We start from the raw sequence: 14381 nt of genomic DNA, 5'->3' as shown, positions 1-14381 counted from the left end.
AGGAATAAGGGTCTTATCTACAGAAACCATTGGTCATATTCCTTAAAAAATGAAAATGTATGTGCTTTATAGACACAAATGATCGCATCACAAGTGCTTCCACCAGAACGCGATTCCTATCCTTCAAAAAGCTTATGCTGAATGTCCTACGCTTTTCCTATTCAACTTACGGAAAAAACAGAACTGGCGCCGCGTTCGTTCCATAAGTTGAATTGGGAAGGTGTACATTCAGCGTAAGCTTTTTGAAGAATACGACTGATAGTTTCGCCAGATTTTGACCTTCAACCGTTTGGGGCCAATTGAAGTCCACTATGAGGACATGAACATCTTGGATGACATGGGGACATTTTTATTATAAAGTGGACTTTAACAAATGAAAAATGCCGGAAGTAAGTTCTATTACCTGTTCGTGGTCAGTCAATAGACGCAAATAAAGACTAAATGACAGCTTCTGATATATTTGTTTAGTGATTTATTTCATTCATCTCCTTCTTGCAGGTGTAACTTTGTATTGTGTGATGTAGTCCAGCGAAGACGTGTTTAGGGCAGGTTTTACAGGAGAGCCGCGAGGCTACTGGCTCGACAGTGGAAGCGCGGCATGATTTCGGCCTCTGTGCTCACGCTGGCCAGTGGAAATGCAGCTAATGGGTGAAGATGGCAAAAGAAGACTGTACATTCGCGAGATGGACGTATGCGCATTACTTCGAGATGGTCAGATAATCACTTTACCTCTACCATACTTTAAGAGACTTGGATAGATTGTGATTCTGTGATTTTGTGATTTTTTTTTTTTTTTTTTTACTTATAATTAGAAAGCCAGATATGTCACATTATAATAAACTCCACAATAAAATCTTAATTTATTGAATTCACAATATTCAACCATAAGCAATGCGGCAGTAAGATTATGTGGGGGTCACCATCTGCTGATGTGTACATAGTTTGTTAGAACAATACATTTGTGCAGTGTAAGTTTTGATTTGTGTTATGTTTAATTAATACTTGTGTATAAATATATTTATTCATTGGAATGTTTTCTTTTATTTGGTCTAAAGCAGATGATGGTCTTTGCTCAACTGATAGACCAGCAGAGAGATCATATCAAAGCAATGCAGAACAGAAGACAGCGGGAGCTGTTTGGAGCAGGTCTGAAACCATCTCAATGCAAACTCACAGAGGAATCTGATCCAGCATCGGAAAGTCAACTTTCAACTCCTAGCACAGATGTAGCTTCTTACTGAATTAGGGGGAAAAAAACTGTTGCGCTAATTCAAACAACAAGGAAACCAAGGATGATGTTTTGGTGAATGAGAACGAGGATGCTTTAGTTGAAAATTGTGAGCCGCAAAAAAACATTGGCTACTATAAGCTGCATGTAGCAGATGTTAAAGAGAATGAAAGATGGGTAGATGGTCGTCAGTCAACTGTTGATATTAAGCAAGCTTGTGGCAAAGCCCAAAGAATGAAAGGAAACTCAAAAGACAGATCATCTCAAAGCAATGCTAAACTGGCAACAATGGGACCTGCTGGGGGAGATGAGCAGCATTCTGGAGCAAACCCCACAACATCTAGCTATTACACTCTAACAAATTGCGTCAGTCAGATCCACACTGATCGCAGTGATTCCAGTCATCCCTTTAGCCAGAACAGGCCTAGTTAGAATCAGTAGTTAAAGAAATAGAAAATAGAGATGGACAGACAACAGTGACCTGTCAGGGAGAAGGTGTGAATTCAACACTACAAAATGTTAATAAAGAGTCAGAATCAGCCCATAACTGATTCTGATAATAAGTTGATTATTGATAATGATGGTATCGATTGTTTACATCAGACAAAGTAAATTACTGTATATGTCTCTGATGACCCTGAAAGGCAGAAATTTGCATTTGATCTTCCCTTATGAGTGTGTTTGGATGAACTGACCATCTGCAGATGAAAACGGGCAAAGTTTTACTAAAGCCGGGTTCACGCTGGACGATTTTAGCCATGATTTGGCCACTTTAGACAAATTGTGCAATCTGCCAATAGCCAATGATTAATGAGCAGTGCGATCAGATTTCACCTCAGATGAAATTCTGACAGTGTCAGAAGATTTGAGACGCAGTCCAGCAGATGTTTAACCATCAAATCAAACACCAACAGGAGCGCAGAACCTGCTGACGCTATTAGTCCGACGACAACAAACCACCACTTGCTCCACACTCATTTTTCTTTTAAAGACAAGCCATGATCAATATAAAATATTGTTTTTCATATCTAGCCACCATTTCAATCCTGCCTGTAAATGCAGCTCTCAGTCACCGAACGTGTCGAGGACTGATGATGTAAAACTCTGGACGGGTCTTCCTGCTTGCGTTTGTAAATCTGGGATCATGTTAGTCCAGTCTGACAACCAGCAATCGTAAAAGTGTGCGCTCGGCTTAAGCGTGCAGTTATATCACAAGTAGTTAAAAATCCCATACTGTATGTGCAATATATATAGATGCACAACATTCAAAAATGTTTTCTCATGATCTTAAGAGGACGACTTGAGCCAAATAGCACCAGCAAGTGTCAATCAATATTGTTTAGAAATATTCTCATGTGGAAATATTATGACATGTTATGAGGAAGTGTGTGCAGTTGTAGACTGAATAAATTAGCAGTTCCAGTTGTTACCACTAGGGGGTGTATATATGCTTATGCTGAGAGGGAATTTCAATTGATTCAAGCTTACGTTATTATAAAATGAAGTTTATGAGTGTTTCCAAATGAGTATCTGAGTGATCTGACAGCATTTAATGAGTGTTTTGATAAGCAGCTGTACATTCACTCATATTTATTATTTATTATTCATATATCTAGTTATATCTACTCTTGCTCTGAGATGTAATTGCTGAATCTGTATTGTAACTGTTTAGCAGGTTGAAACTGGGTCCATGAATGTTATATAAAAATATAAATATAAATGGATGTAAAAATGTCACCATATCCGGTAGAACAAGATCAGTTGAAATAAACTCCATTTACATCCTGTACTGCTGTGTCCTTTCTATTTCCCAAATCACCTCCAACATCCAGGGGCGTTTACCATTTTGTGAGCCCCAAGTCAAGTCAGGATATGATCCTCCACACCCCAATATTGCATTTTACTTTGAACTGCAGAACAGTAGGCCTACAATGAAAAATAAATAAATAAATGTGTTGTCAGTTCAACTTAGAAAATGCACTTCATGTGGAAACATGATAGTGGTATTTAAGATTACTGATTATAACTGAATTCAACCAACTTGAAAAAAGAAGGTTTTACTGAAGCATAACTTTAAGTAGATACAAACTGATTTCTCCAGCAAGGTAAAACTGCATAATAATTTTATATAATAAAAGTTATTTTCCATCTTGATACAAAACACACTCAAAAATTGAATTCATTATTCTTATCCAATTTAATATATTATTACACCCAACTTAATTCAGTAAATTCAAAATAAATCAATTTTGCTGGGTCTAATTGTGTTCATCATCAGGCACAATGTATATAATGAAGCAGTAAGTAAAGACAGATGTCAGTATTGAGCAGAAAACACTTGAGTGTCCACACCTGAGCACAAGCTCTACACTTCAGCACAATGGTAACCACAACATTCAATAACAGAAGCTCCTCTATATGTCCAACATAACTAAACTTTAAACAAAACAAATGAAAAAAAAAAAAAAATTGAAATCCCTAAATTTACAAAATTTAATGCAGTCCCTTGCAAAGCATGCATCCTACAGACCCACTGCCCAGGGCTGCATTTGTAAGCTTAAGTAGACTGCCACCAGTGGTCGCAAAGATCCACTTAGGCTTACCATGCTTTTGAGATATGCAGCCCCAGGGCACTGGATCTGTAGTCTTTAGAAGAAATACATAGACAAAAATAAATGTACTCTAGTTTACACATTTTGTATCAATATTAAATAAAACTGTTGGATGAATTTAGCTGTTTTATACATAGTTATTTGTAGTTTTAAAAATACCCTGTATATTTGTTCACAGTATCCACCATAATCTGTCTAGTCGACAACACCCATAATGTGTTACCGTTTTTAAAATTGCTTTCACATGATTTCTGAAACCATGGCTCCATTTCTCAAAACTCTACAAACCAAACCACAAAACACACACGACATGCAAAACATTGCACATCTCTTGCAAACACTATTTTAACTCTTTTAAAAAATGTGTTTTTGTATAGTAACTCAGCACTCTAGGAACGTTAATTTGTAACATTCCAAGAACATAAAACTGTTCAGTTTCCTTAATGTTAGTAGAACGTAATTTAAAGGTTAGTATGATGATCATTCAAACACCTGCTGTGAACAAGCACTGAAAGAAAGAGAAATAAGAACACAAACTACAACTTTCATGAGCCACTGCCTTAGATGAACTGAAGATAAAAAACATTAAGGGCCCTATCATACACCCGGCACAATGCAAGTGTGTTTTTTGCTAGTTTCAGCCTGACGCAGTTATCGTTTCCACGTCCTGTGCCATGTTGTTTAAATAGCAAATGCATTTGTGCCCATTTGTGCGCCCATGGGCGTGCTGGTCTGAAAACAAGGTGTGTTCAGGTGCATTGTAGGCTCGTTACAATTTTGAGGCAACTGAAGTAGACTGTGCCATTGACCAACTGAAACCTGTCCGCAGCCATATCACCCTGTAGCCCCAGACTGGTTGCCCACTGAAGCTAAGCAGGAATGAGCCTAGTTAGTATCTGGATGGGAGTCCTCCTGGGAAAACTAGGTTGCTGCTGGAAGAGGTGTTAGTGAGGCCAGCAGGGGGTGCTCACCCTGTGCTCTGTGTGGGTCCTAATACCCCAGTATAGTGATGGGGACACTGTATTGTCAAAAAGCACTATACTTCGGATGAGACGTTAAAGGTCCTGACTCTCTGTGGTCATTAAAAATCCCAGGATGTCCTTCGAAAAGAGTAGGGGTGTAACCCCAGACATCCTGGCCAACATTTGCCAATTGGCCTCTGTCCTTCATGGCCTCCTAATCATCTCCATATACTGATTGGCTTTATCACTCTGTCTCCTCTCCTCTCTGGAGCAATATGGCTGCCGTCGCATCATCCAGGTGGATGCTGCACATTGGTGGTGGTTGAGGAGATTCCCCCTTCCGCATGTAAAGCACTTTGAGTACCCAGAAAAGCGCTATATAAATGTAACAAATTATTATTAGTATTATTATTATGTTTAAAGTCAATGGAGCAATATGTGTTCCCTTTCAGTCGGTCACGTTCGACGTACGTCAGTAGTGACCGACGAATTGGGATATCGCTTAGAGAGCCCTATCATCTTCGTGTAAACTAAAACAAGCCAATGGAATTGGCGTGCGATATTTGCATAATGCGCACCGCCCCCGACAGGTGTATATAAATAGGAAGCAGATGCAATCGCACTCTGTCTTTCGCTTCGGAGCCATTCACTGGTGTCCTGTTTTAGAAGACTCCTTTCTTCGTTTGTTTTATTCTAAAACATTGCCTCAGAAGAGGATTTACAGCGAGCTTTCAGTGCTGGTGAAAGGGCACGTTCAGCGAGGTCGCGAGTCTCCGAGGAGCTGAGCTATAAGCTCGAAAACTGCTGTTTTCACAGCAACACAAAGAGTGTGTGCGTGTGTAGCGATTTGGGCCGGTTCCTCGGTGTGTCAGGGAGTGGTGTACCTGACACATCGCGTCGCTCCCTGGGTGCTTCAGCACGAGTGAGTTGACTTCCCCTTCTAAAAGAGCTTTACAGACGAACCCTGACAGTATGTCATTTCGTCTGTGCGTTAATGGGTGCGGTCGTTCCCTGGTCCCTGCTGATGGGCACAATCGTTGCATCTCGTGTTTGGGCATTCTGCACGCTGAAGCAGCTTTTGTGGATGGTTCATGTTCCCATTGCGGGAACATGACTATCGCGATGCTGAGGTCGAGACTCTCCTTCCTGAAGTCTCAGGAAGCGGGGGTCCCCTCTCCTATGCCGCGTACGACCGTTTTTTCCGGCCCCGGGAACCGGAATGACGGTACGGCGCTGTATAGGAAGGGTGACCGGAGGATTACGGTCAGGGCTTCCCCGCCGAGCGGAAACGCTCCTCGGGCCCCTGCCGCCTCATCAGCACCGCAACCCATCGTGCCACCGTTGGTTTCCGCTGGGCCCTCTACGGACTGTCCAGCCGTTACCTTTGGTGTGCTGGCGGCGGATCGGATGTCGATCGCTGCATCGGAAGGTGAGCCTGAGTCCTCGGGGGAGGATTCGGACGCGCTGCCGCCCGGGACGGTAGCGTTGCCCGAGTCGGATCCCGAGCTCACGGCTGTGCTCTCCCGGGCCGCCTTGTGCGTCGGGCTTGAGTGGAACCCTCCACCCTGTCCCGGCCCATCTCGGTTGGACGATTGGTACTTGGCGGGGGGTCGCGCTGGTCAAATCCAGCGTCCCGCCCCAATGCCTTTCTTCCCGGAAGTACACGATGAGGTGACCAGGTCTTGGCAAGCTCCGCATGGGGCTCGTACAGGGCCTGGTCCCTCGTCCGCCTTCACCTCCCTGGACGGCAGGCTAGCCAGGGGGTACGCGAAGATCCCGCCAGTCGAGCGGTCTGTTGCGACGCAGTTGTGTCCAACGGCCGCTGGCTGGCGCGGTGAGCCGCGTCTCCCGTCCCAGGCCTGTGAATTCTCAGCCGGTCTGACTGAGAAAGCTTACAGTGCCTGTGGGCAGGCTGCCTCTGCCCTGCACGCGATGGCCCTTTTGCAGGTCTATCAGGCAAAAGCGCTGTCGCAGATGCCCCAGGAAGGTCCTGACCAACAGCTGCTTGGGGAGCTGCGCGCTGCCACTGACCTTGCCCTCCGGGCAACGAAGGTGACAGCGCGTTCTGTTGGCCAGGCGATGTCTACTCTGGTAGTCCAGCAACGCCACCTCTGGCTGACCTTGGCAGACGTGAGGGAGACCGACAAACATCGGTTCCTGGATTCCCCCGTGTCTCCGGTCGGCCTTTTCGGCGACGCGGTGGAGAGCTGTGCCCAACAGTTCTCCGCTGCACAGAAGCAGGCTGAGGCTATCAGACATGTCATGCCACGGCGGTCCGCTGCTGCCTCCACCCAGCCGCCCGTGGCTCAGCCTCAGCCCGCTCGTCGCCGAGGGCGCCCGCCTGCGTCTTCCTCCGCCCCTGCTAAGTTCGGCAAAGCAGCAGCCTACACCAGCCAAACAGCAGGGTGCCGGGTCGCGGACGTGGTGCCCAGCCCGTCTCTGCCAGCCAGGTGGCAAGCGGTCGGGGAAAACTCGGCCCTGAGACGGGCGACCTGGAGCGGAAGGTTCCTGCCCTTTGGGAGAGTATTCCATCTGCTCTCCCACCCCCGGAGGAGGGCCGGGGGGATTTTGTGGCGGCTGTCTATCTACCGCCGCTGGCTCTCCGGAGTCCAGCGGTACCCACTTTGCCACAAAAAGAGCAGTTTCCTCAAACTCCAGGTCACAACAAGGGGTGTCTGCCAGTGTGCCAGGCTCCGCCTCGCTGCTGTCAGCTCCCTCCCCATTCGCCAGCAGGTGGCAGTGTGATGGTGCAGACCGCGTCCCGTGCGCCGTCTCCCATGCACACTGCTGCCTCGCAGAGTCCGACCCCACTCCGGGCCGCCCTCAAGCCGTCCGAGTCGGGTCCCTCTCTGCCTTGCTGCCTCACCCCCGGTGCGTCTGTGGTGCCTTTGGTCCCGCTGGCTCAGTGTCTGGAAGCGTGGATAGCGCTCCCCAGCCTGTCCAGTTGGCTCATTCGTACTATCAGACTCGGCTATGCGATTCAGTTCGCCCGGCGTCCCCCGGTCTTCAGGGCTGTCCACTTCACTCAGGTGTCGTTGGACAGTGCTCCTGTTCTCCGGGTGGAGATTGCTGTCCTCCTGGCGAAGGGTACAATCAAGCCGGTCCCTCCAGCCGATATGAAGTCGGGGTTTTACAGCCCCTACTTCATTGTACCGTAAAAGGGCGGTGGGCTACGGCCAATCCTGGACCGTCCCCAGGATTGGTTTGCAGCAATAGACCTGAAGGACGCATACTTTCATGTCTCGATTCTGCCTCGACGCAGACCCTTCCTAGGTCGGTCTGCGTTCGAGGGTCGGGTATGTCAGTACAAAGTCCTACCCGACATGGTTGTAGCTCCCAACCGGTTGGGTCTTCAGGTCAACTGGGACAAGAGCAAACTCGCCCCCGGGTAGAGGATCTCTTGTTTCGGTCTCGAGCTAGACTCGGTCGCACGGACTGCGCGTCTCACCGAGGTGCGCGTCCAGTCGGTGTTGAACTGCCTGAGCTCGCTCAAGTGCAGGACAGCGGCTCCACTGAAAGATTTTCAGAGGCTCCTGGGGCATATGGCATCTGCAGCCGCGGTAACGCCGCTCGGATTGCTTCATATGAGACTGCTTCAACACTGGCTCCGCGGCCGGGTCCCGAGATGGGCGTGGCAGTGCGGCACGCTCCGTGTCCCCGTGACACCGAGCTGCCGTCGCACCCTTGTCCGGTGGTTGGACCCTTCGTTCCTGTGGGCCGGAGTACCCCTCGAATGAGTGTCCAGGCACGCTGTGGTCTCCACAGATGTCTCTGCCACGGGATGGGGGCCACGTACAACGGGCATGCAGTGACAGGTCTTTGGACGGGGCCTCAGCTGCATTGGCATACCAATTGCCTCGAGTTGCTAGCGGTTCGTCTTGCGCCGGCCCGCTTCAAGGAGCTGTTGTCAGGCAAGCACGTTCTAGTCCGCTCACTAAGCACTGCGGCTGTTGCGTACACCTACCGTCAAGGTGGTCTACGCTTCCGTCGCATGTTGCAACTCGCCCGCCATCTCTTGTTGTGGAGTCAGAAGGATCTGAGGTCCCTTCGGGCCACTCGTGTCTCAGGTGTGCTCAACCGTGCAGCCGACGAGCTGTCACGGCAGCATCTACTTGCGGGCGAGTGGCGGCTCCACCCCCAGGCGGTCCAGCTGATTTGGCAGCGTTTCGGCGAGGCCCAGGTAGTCCTGCTTGCCTCCCCGGAAACTGCCCTCCGCCAGTGGTTTTATTCCCTGACCGGCGGCACGCTCGGCACGGATGCCCTGGCACACAGCTGGCCCCCGGGTCTGCGCAAACATGCGTTTCCCCCAGTGAGCCTTCTCGCACAACTCATGTGCAAGGTCAGGGAGGACGGGGAGCAGGTTCTGTTAGTGGCTCCGTACTGGCCCACTCGGACCTGATTCTCAGACCTCATTCTCCTCGCGACAGCCCCTCCCTGGCCGATTCCTCTGAGGAGGGACCTCCTGACTCAGAGACGGGGCACCCTGTGGCACCCGCGTCCCGATCTATGGAACCTCCACGTGTGGTCCCTGGACGGGATGCGGAGGTTCTGAGTGATCTCCCGCAAGCGGTCGTAGACACCATCACTTCCGCTAGAGCTCCTTCCACTAGGAGTCTCTATGCGTTGAAGTGGAACCTGTTCGTCGAATGGTGCGCCTCTCGCCGAGAGGACCCCCGATCATGTTCGGTCGGATCCGTGCTTTCCTTTCCTGCAAGAATGGGTTGGAGCGAAGGCTGTCTCCCTCCACCCTGAAGGTGTATGTTGCCGCCTATCGCCGCACATCACCACGCAGTTGAGGGTAAGTCCCTGGGGAAACACGATCTGATCGTCAGATTCCTGAGGGGAGCGAGGAGATTAAATCCTCCTCGCCCTTCCTCCGTACCCTCTTGGGATTTGACCCTGGTTCTCACAGCTCTCCGGGGTCATCCCTTTGAGCCTTTGCAATCAGTCGACCTGAAACTATTGTCTCTTAAGACGGTTCTTCTGGTTGCATTGGCTTCCCTGAAGAGGGTAGGGGATCTGCATGCATTTTCGGTCGACGAAACGTGCCTAGAATTCGGGCCCGGTGATTCTCACGTTATTCTGAGACCCCGGCCTGGATATGTGCCCAAGGTTCCTACCACTCCCTTCAGAGATCAGGTAGTGAACCTGCAAGCGCTGCCCTCGGAGGAGGCAGACCCAGCCCTAGCTTTGCTCTGTCCCGTCCGCGCTCTGCGCGTTTACGTGGATAGAACGCGAAGCTTCAGGACCTCAGATCAGCTCTTCATCTGTTACGGAGGCCAGCAGAAGGGAAAGGCTGTCTCCAAGCAGAGGATGGCCCACTGGATAGTGGATGCCATCGCCTTGGCGTATGAATCCCAGGGCGTGCCTTGCCCGCTCGGGTTGAGAGCCCACTCCACCAGAGGGGTGGCCTCTTCCTGGGCGCTGGCTCATGGCGCCTCGCTGACAGATATTCTGTAGAGCTGCGGGCTGGGCGACACCCTAACACGTTCGCTAGGTTTTATAGCCTACGTGTAGAGCCGGTATCCTTCACGTGTACTCGCATCCACTAGTCGGTAGACGTGTTGTACCCACTCTAAGTGTCGGCTTGCAATGCCATTCCCGCCACTGGCCGGATACGTGCATACTTTCACTCCAGTCGCGTTCCCCGCTTGGCGAACCCTGTCGAGTTCCTCCGCCTCCCCTTCGGCTCGGACATTGCGGAGTGTCTGATGCCAGGCCTACATCCGTCGCTGACGCTGTCTGTTGGCTGGGGCCCATATGTCGTGACCCCTCTACGTGAGCGGTCCCATATGTGTATTCTCCACGGTTTAAAACTCCCTACGGGCCGAGTCCGTGTCTTTCCCTTAGCAGAGCCAGCTCTGCTGTCACCTGTCAGATGAGTCTCCCCCTAACCAGGTGGAGCCATCCCAGGGACTCCATATGCGTACTGCCCCCCCGGGCCAGTCCATGTGTGTATTCCCACGTAAACTCCTCCCCCATTGGGTAGGTAGTGGGTTCCGCAGCGTCCCTTACGGGTTCGCTTCCCCAGTGTGTCTAGTTTACTTAGTGGGTAGTGGTTAGACAGCAGTAGACTCTCTCGGTGTAAGCTCGCCCCCTTCACCGCCAGCCGGTGCTATGGGCGGCTGAGCTTGTGCTGGGCACTGGAAGGGGTTTCGTAACTGTGGCGCTTTAGTTGGGATCCCAATTCGTCGGTCACTACTGACGTACGTCGAACGTGACCGACTGAAAGGGAACGTCTCGGTTACGTATGTAACCCTCGTTCCCTGAAGGAGGGAACGGAGACGTACGTCCCGTCGCCACAGTTTCTGTACCCTCGCTGTAGTGCGGACACCAGTTGTCTCCTCAGCGAAAAACAGAGTGCGATTGCATCTGCTTCCTATTTATATACACCTGTCGGGGGCGGTGCGCATTATGCAAATATCGCACGCCAATTCCATTGGCTTGTTTTAGTTTACACGAAGATGATAGGGCTCTCTAAGCGATATCCCAATTCGTCGGTCACTACTGACGTACGTCTCCGTTCCCTCCTTCAGGGAACGAGGGTTACATACGTAACCGAGACGTTTTGTTATTTAAAGGGTGCGTTATAAAAATGCGCCTATATGCAGAACACACGTACACTCTGTTTATTACACACACAGGGACACGCAGCAGCACACAAACATGCCAAAAATTAAAAATAAAAGGATTACCATGTAAAAGATTATTATTGTGTGCATAAAGATAAAAATGCTTTGGTGGAAGCCGGCTTTTCCCGTAGATGTTCTTTAACCCTTAACCGCGAGCAGATCCTAGGGTGACCACCCGTCCCGCTTTACGTTGTAACGCACAGCATTTTGACTCCTTGTCCCGCACGTCACATTTTGAGAAATTGTCCCGCATTTTCATCAGTCTGTTGGTTTTTAATTATAATATTAAGAAAACATGCATGCGTTCTTTTGCCTTTTTAAGAAAGATTTTATTTATTATTTTTGCTGCAGTTTTTCACCTAACAGTGCTTCGACAGAAGTAACTTCCCGCCTACACAAATACAACAGCCGTCTTTTAAATCCTATCCAGTGGTTGAAAAGAAAGGAGTAAACATGGTCATTAGGTTGTGATGGCTGTCAATCCAAATGTGGAGCGGAGTAGAACTGTTGCAAAAATAGGGTGACCAGACTGGATTTTGGTGTTCTGTCCCCGACTGGAGCTGTCCCCTGGAAATGTCCCGTTTTTACAGCTCGATCAAAACAACCGGCTTAGGCTACATTGCAAAAAGCCCAACGAGAATACAGCAGCCTAATTCTATTGGCAAATTTCTGTATACAGTAGCTAAAAACAGCTTGTGAAAATTAAAATATTAAATTCATTAATGTTAAAAAATATTTGTTAAATGCTGTTAAATATTTATCCTCTTATAGGCCTATTTATGTTGTTTTATTTTTGTAATGTAGTGCTTTTGTAAAGTCACACTAATGTTATAACAGGAATATTGTTTTGAACTGCTTTTACAGTGGTTACTATTAATCGTGTAAAAGTTTTTTTTGGTGAATTGTATTAAAACCAGAGCAAAAATCCTAATAATAAAATTACATCATAATTATTAATGCAAAAATAGCCTATAAGGAAACCACAACAATTAAAAACAAAAACATTCAAAAATGTATTGTCCCTGTTTTTTAAATAGATAATAACAAATGAGATTTTGGTGATATTTTGACCACTCAAATAGGAAATGTCACCAGTTTCCACCAATCTGGTCACCTAATTCAAAAATAGTTATCTGCATGATGCCTGCTGCCTTTAGTGTCAGTGTTGAATTTAAATGACATGTAAAATAAAGACATGTTATGTTACATTGTGATGGTGTTTTCTAGAAGGGACTAAAGAACAAAGTATTTTTATTAGCTGAAAGGCAGAATACAAATGCTTTTATTAAGTTAGATAGATAAAACAGCTTCAGGTTGTGTTTTAGTGTTGGTAACATGTCCAACATTGTCCCACTCAAACTTAGTAATCGTCCCACATTTGGTTTGTTTAATAGTGGTCACCCTAGCAGATCTGTTTCCTCACTAGCAAAGCCTTCAATATGTAAATAGCGAATAGCTTTAGTCCATGTGCTTAGATCATTAAAATAAGGCCCTAAATCTCTGAAGATCTCAGCAGAGGATTGAACAACTCCACAAACAGCATTACCAGCTTCACTTATTTACTAAGCAGACTCACTTTATTTCTGTTAGACATCTACAGCAGCTCTTATTGAGAATTAACAGAGCTTTAGATATTGACGATTGGTTGAAAATGTTTAGTTTGAAGTCACCATTATGGTGATCAGTATTTGCTTTAGTTGGCGTCTTGACCCTTGACTTTTGATAATTTACTTGCATATAAACATTGATCAGTAAACATAAGCAGAATCTCAATCTAACCTGAATGACACACAAGAACAAACCTATTGTGGAAACTCAAACATGTTGTGTAACACACAAGAATGAACCTCGATGGTCACATATACGTTTAAGCTTCTGGAAGTGGTTTGTTCTTGTGCATTATTCATGTTCGGTTGAGCTTCTGCTTATGTTTGCTGAAGCTCCACTCAATCACTCACAGCCCAAGCAAACGCTCCACTCATGTACCACTCACGCTCACCAGTAAAACGATGTTTGCATAAATCGTGCTCCAATATTACATTTCTATGTACTGTATATGTGTTAAAGGCTTTGCTGATGCTTTTAAGGCATTGTTGGGAGTGTTTTTAACACATTACAGTGGGAATATCACACTAACAAAAATTAGCTGAGCCAGGAGAAACTGTGCATCTCTTCAGTGAGATGTGTTTCAGTGAGATTCTCACAGACAGCGGAAAGCACACGTACCCTGTTCATTTTCTCTATTTTACAAAAGCACAAGATTTTGTTGTTATTATGAGTGTGCACAAATAAAAGTATACACTTTGTCTTTAAACTTATCTGTATGGCCAAAAATTACAGAATATTTTAAGTTGTTTCCGCTGTCGTGAGGAAAAAATCCGGCAGAATGCACTAGCATATTTAGATTCATATTTATAATTGAATATTATAATATTACTTTTTTTAGTTTCATCTGTGTTGATTATGAAAAGTGAACAGCATGAGTAAGATACATTCATCTTATATGCACAGTATACTGGGATGGAGTGGGTCAGACATGATTTTGAGCACTTCTGTTAAGTTTTGTTTTGTAGAAAGCCTTTCTTTAAAGTGAATTTCATTTTGTATAAATTGTATCTTAATTTGAATCAATGTTTCATCAACCAATTCATCAGCCAATAAGAAGCAAACCAAGAATGCTGGACGTGGATTGAAGTGTGTAACAAACAAACCATGTTTTCATGTTTCTACGTCTTTCTGTTTTTAATGAATTTCTTGAATATAGTTTAGAATTACAGTAGGCCTATAGATAGTTATGATATGTGTGTCTTTAAAGCAACAGGCTTGTAGCTATAAAGTGGTACAAATAAATATAATGTGACTTGACTCAAGTGCTGAATTGCAGAGCTTGTGCAAACATACACTATGATCAGATCAGACACTTTCTTACAATGTTTTCATCGCTGTC

This window comes from Megalobrama amblycephala, unplaced genomic scaffold, assembly GCF_018812025.1.
Source record: "Megalobrama amblycephala isolate DHTTF-2021 unplaced genomic scaffold, ASM1881202v1 scaffold399, whole genome shotgun sequence".
NCBI lineage: Eukaryota > Metazoa > Chordata > Actinopteri > Cypriniformes > Xenocyprididae > Megalobrama > Megalobrama amblycephala.
The sequence above is the reverse complement of the archived record's forward strand: the minus strand, read 5'-3'. Positions refer to the sequence as shown.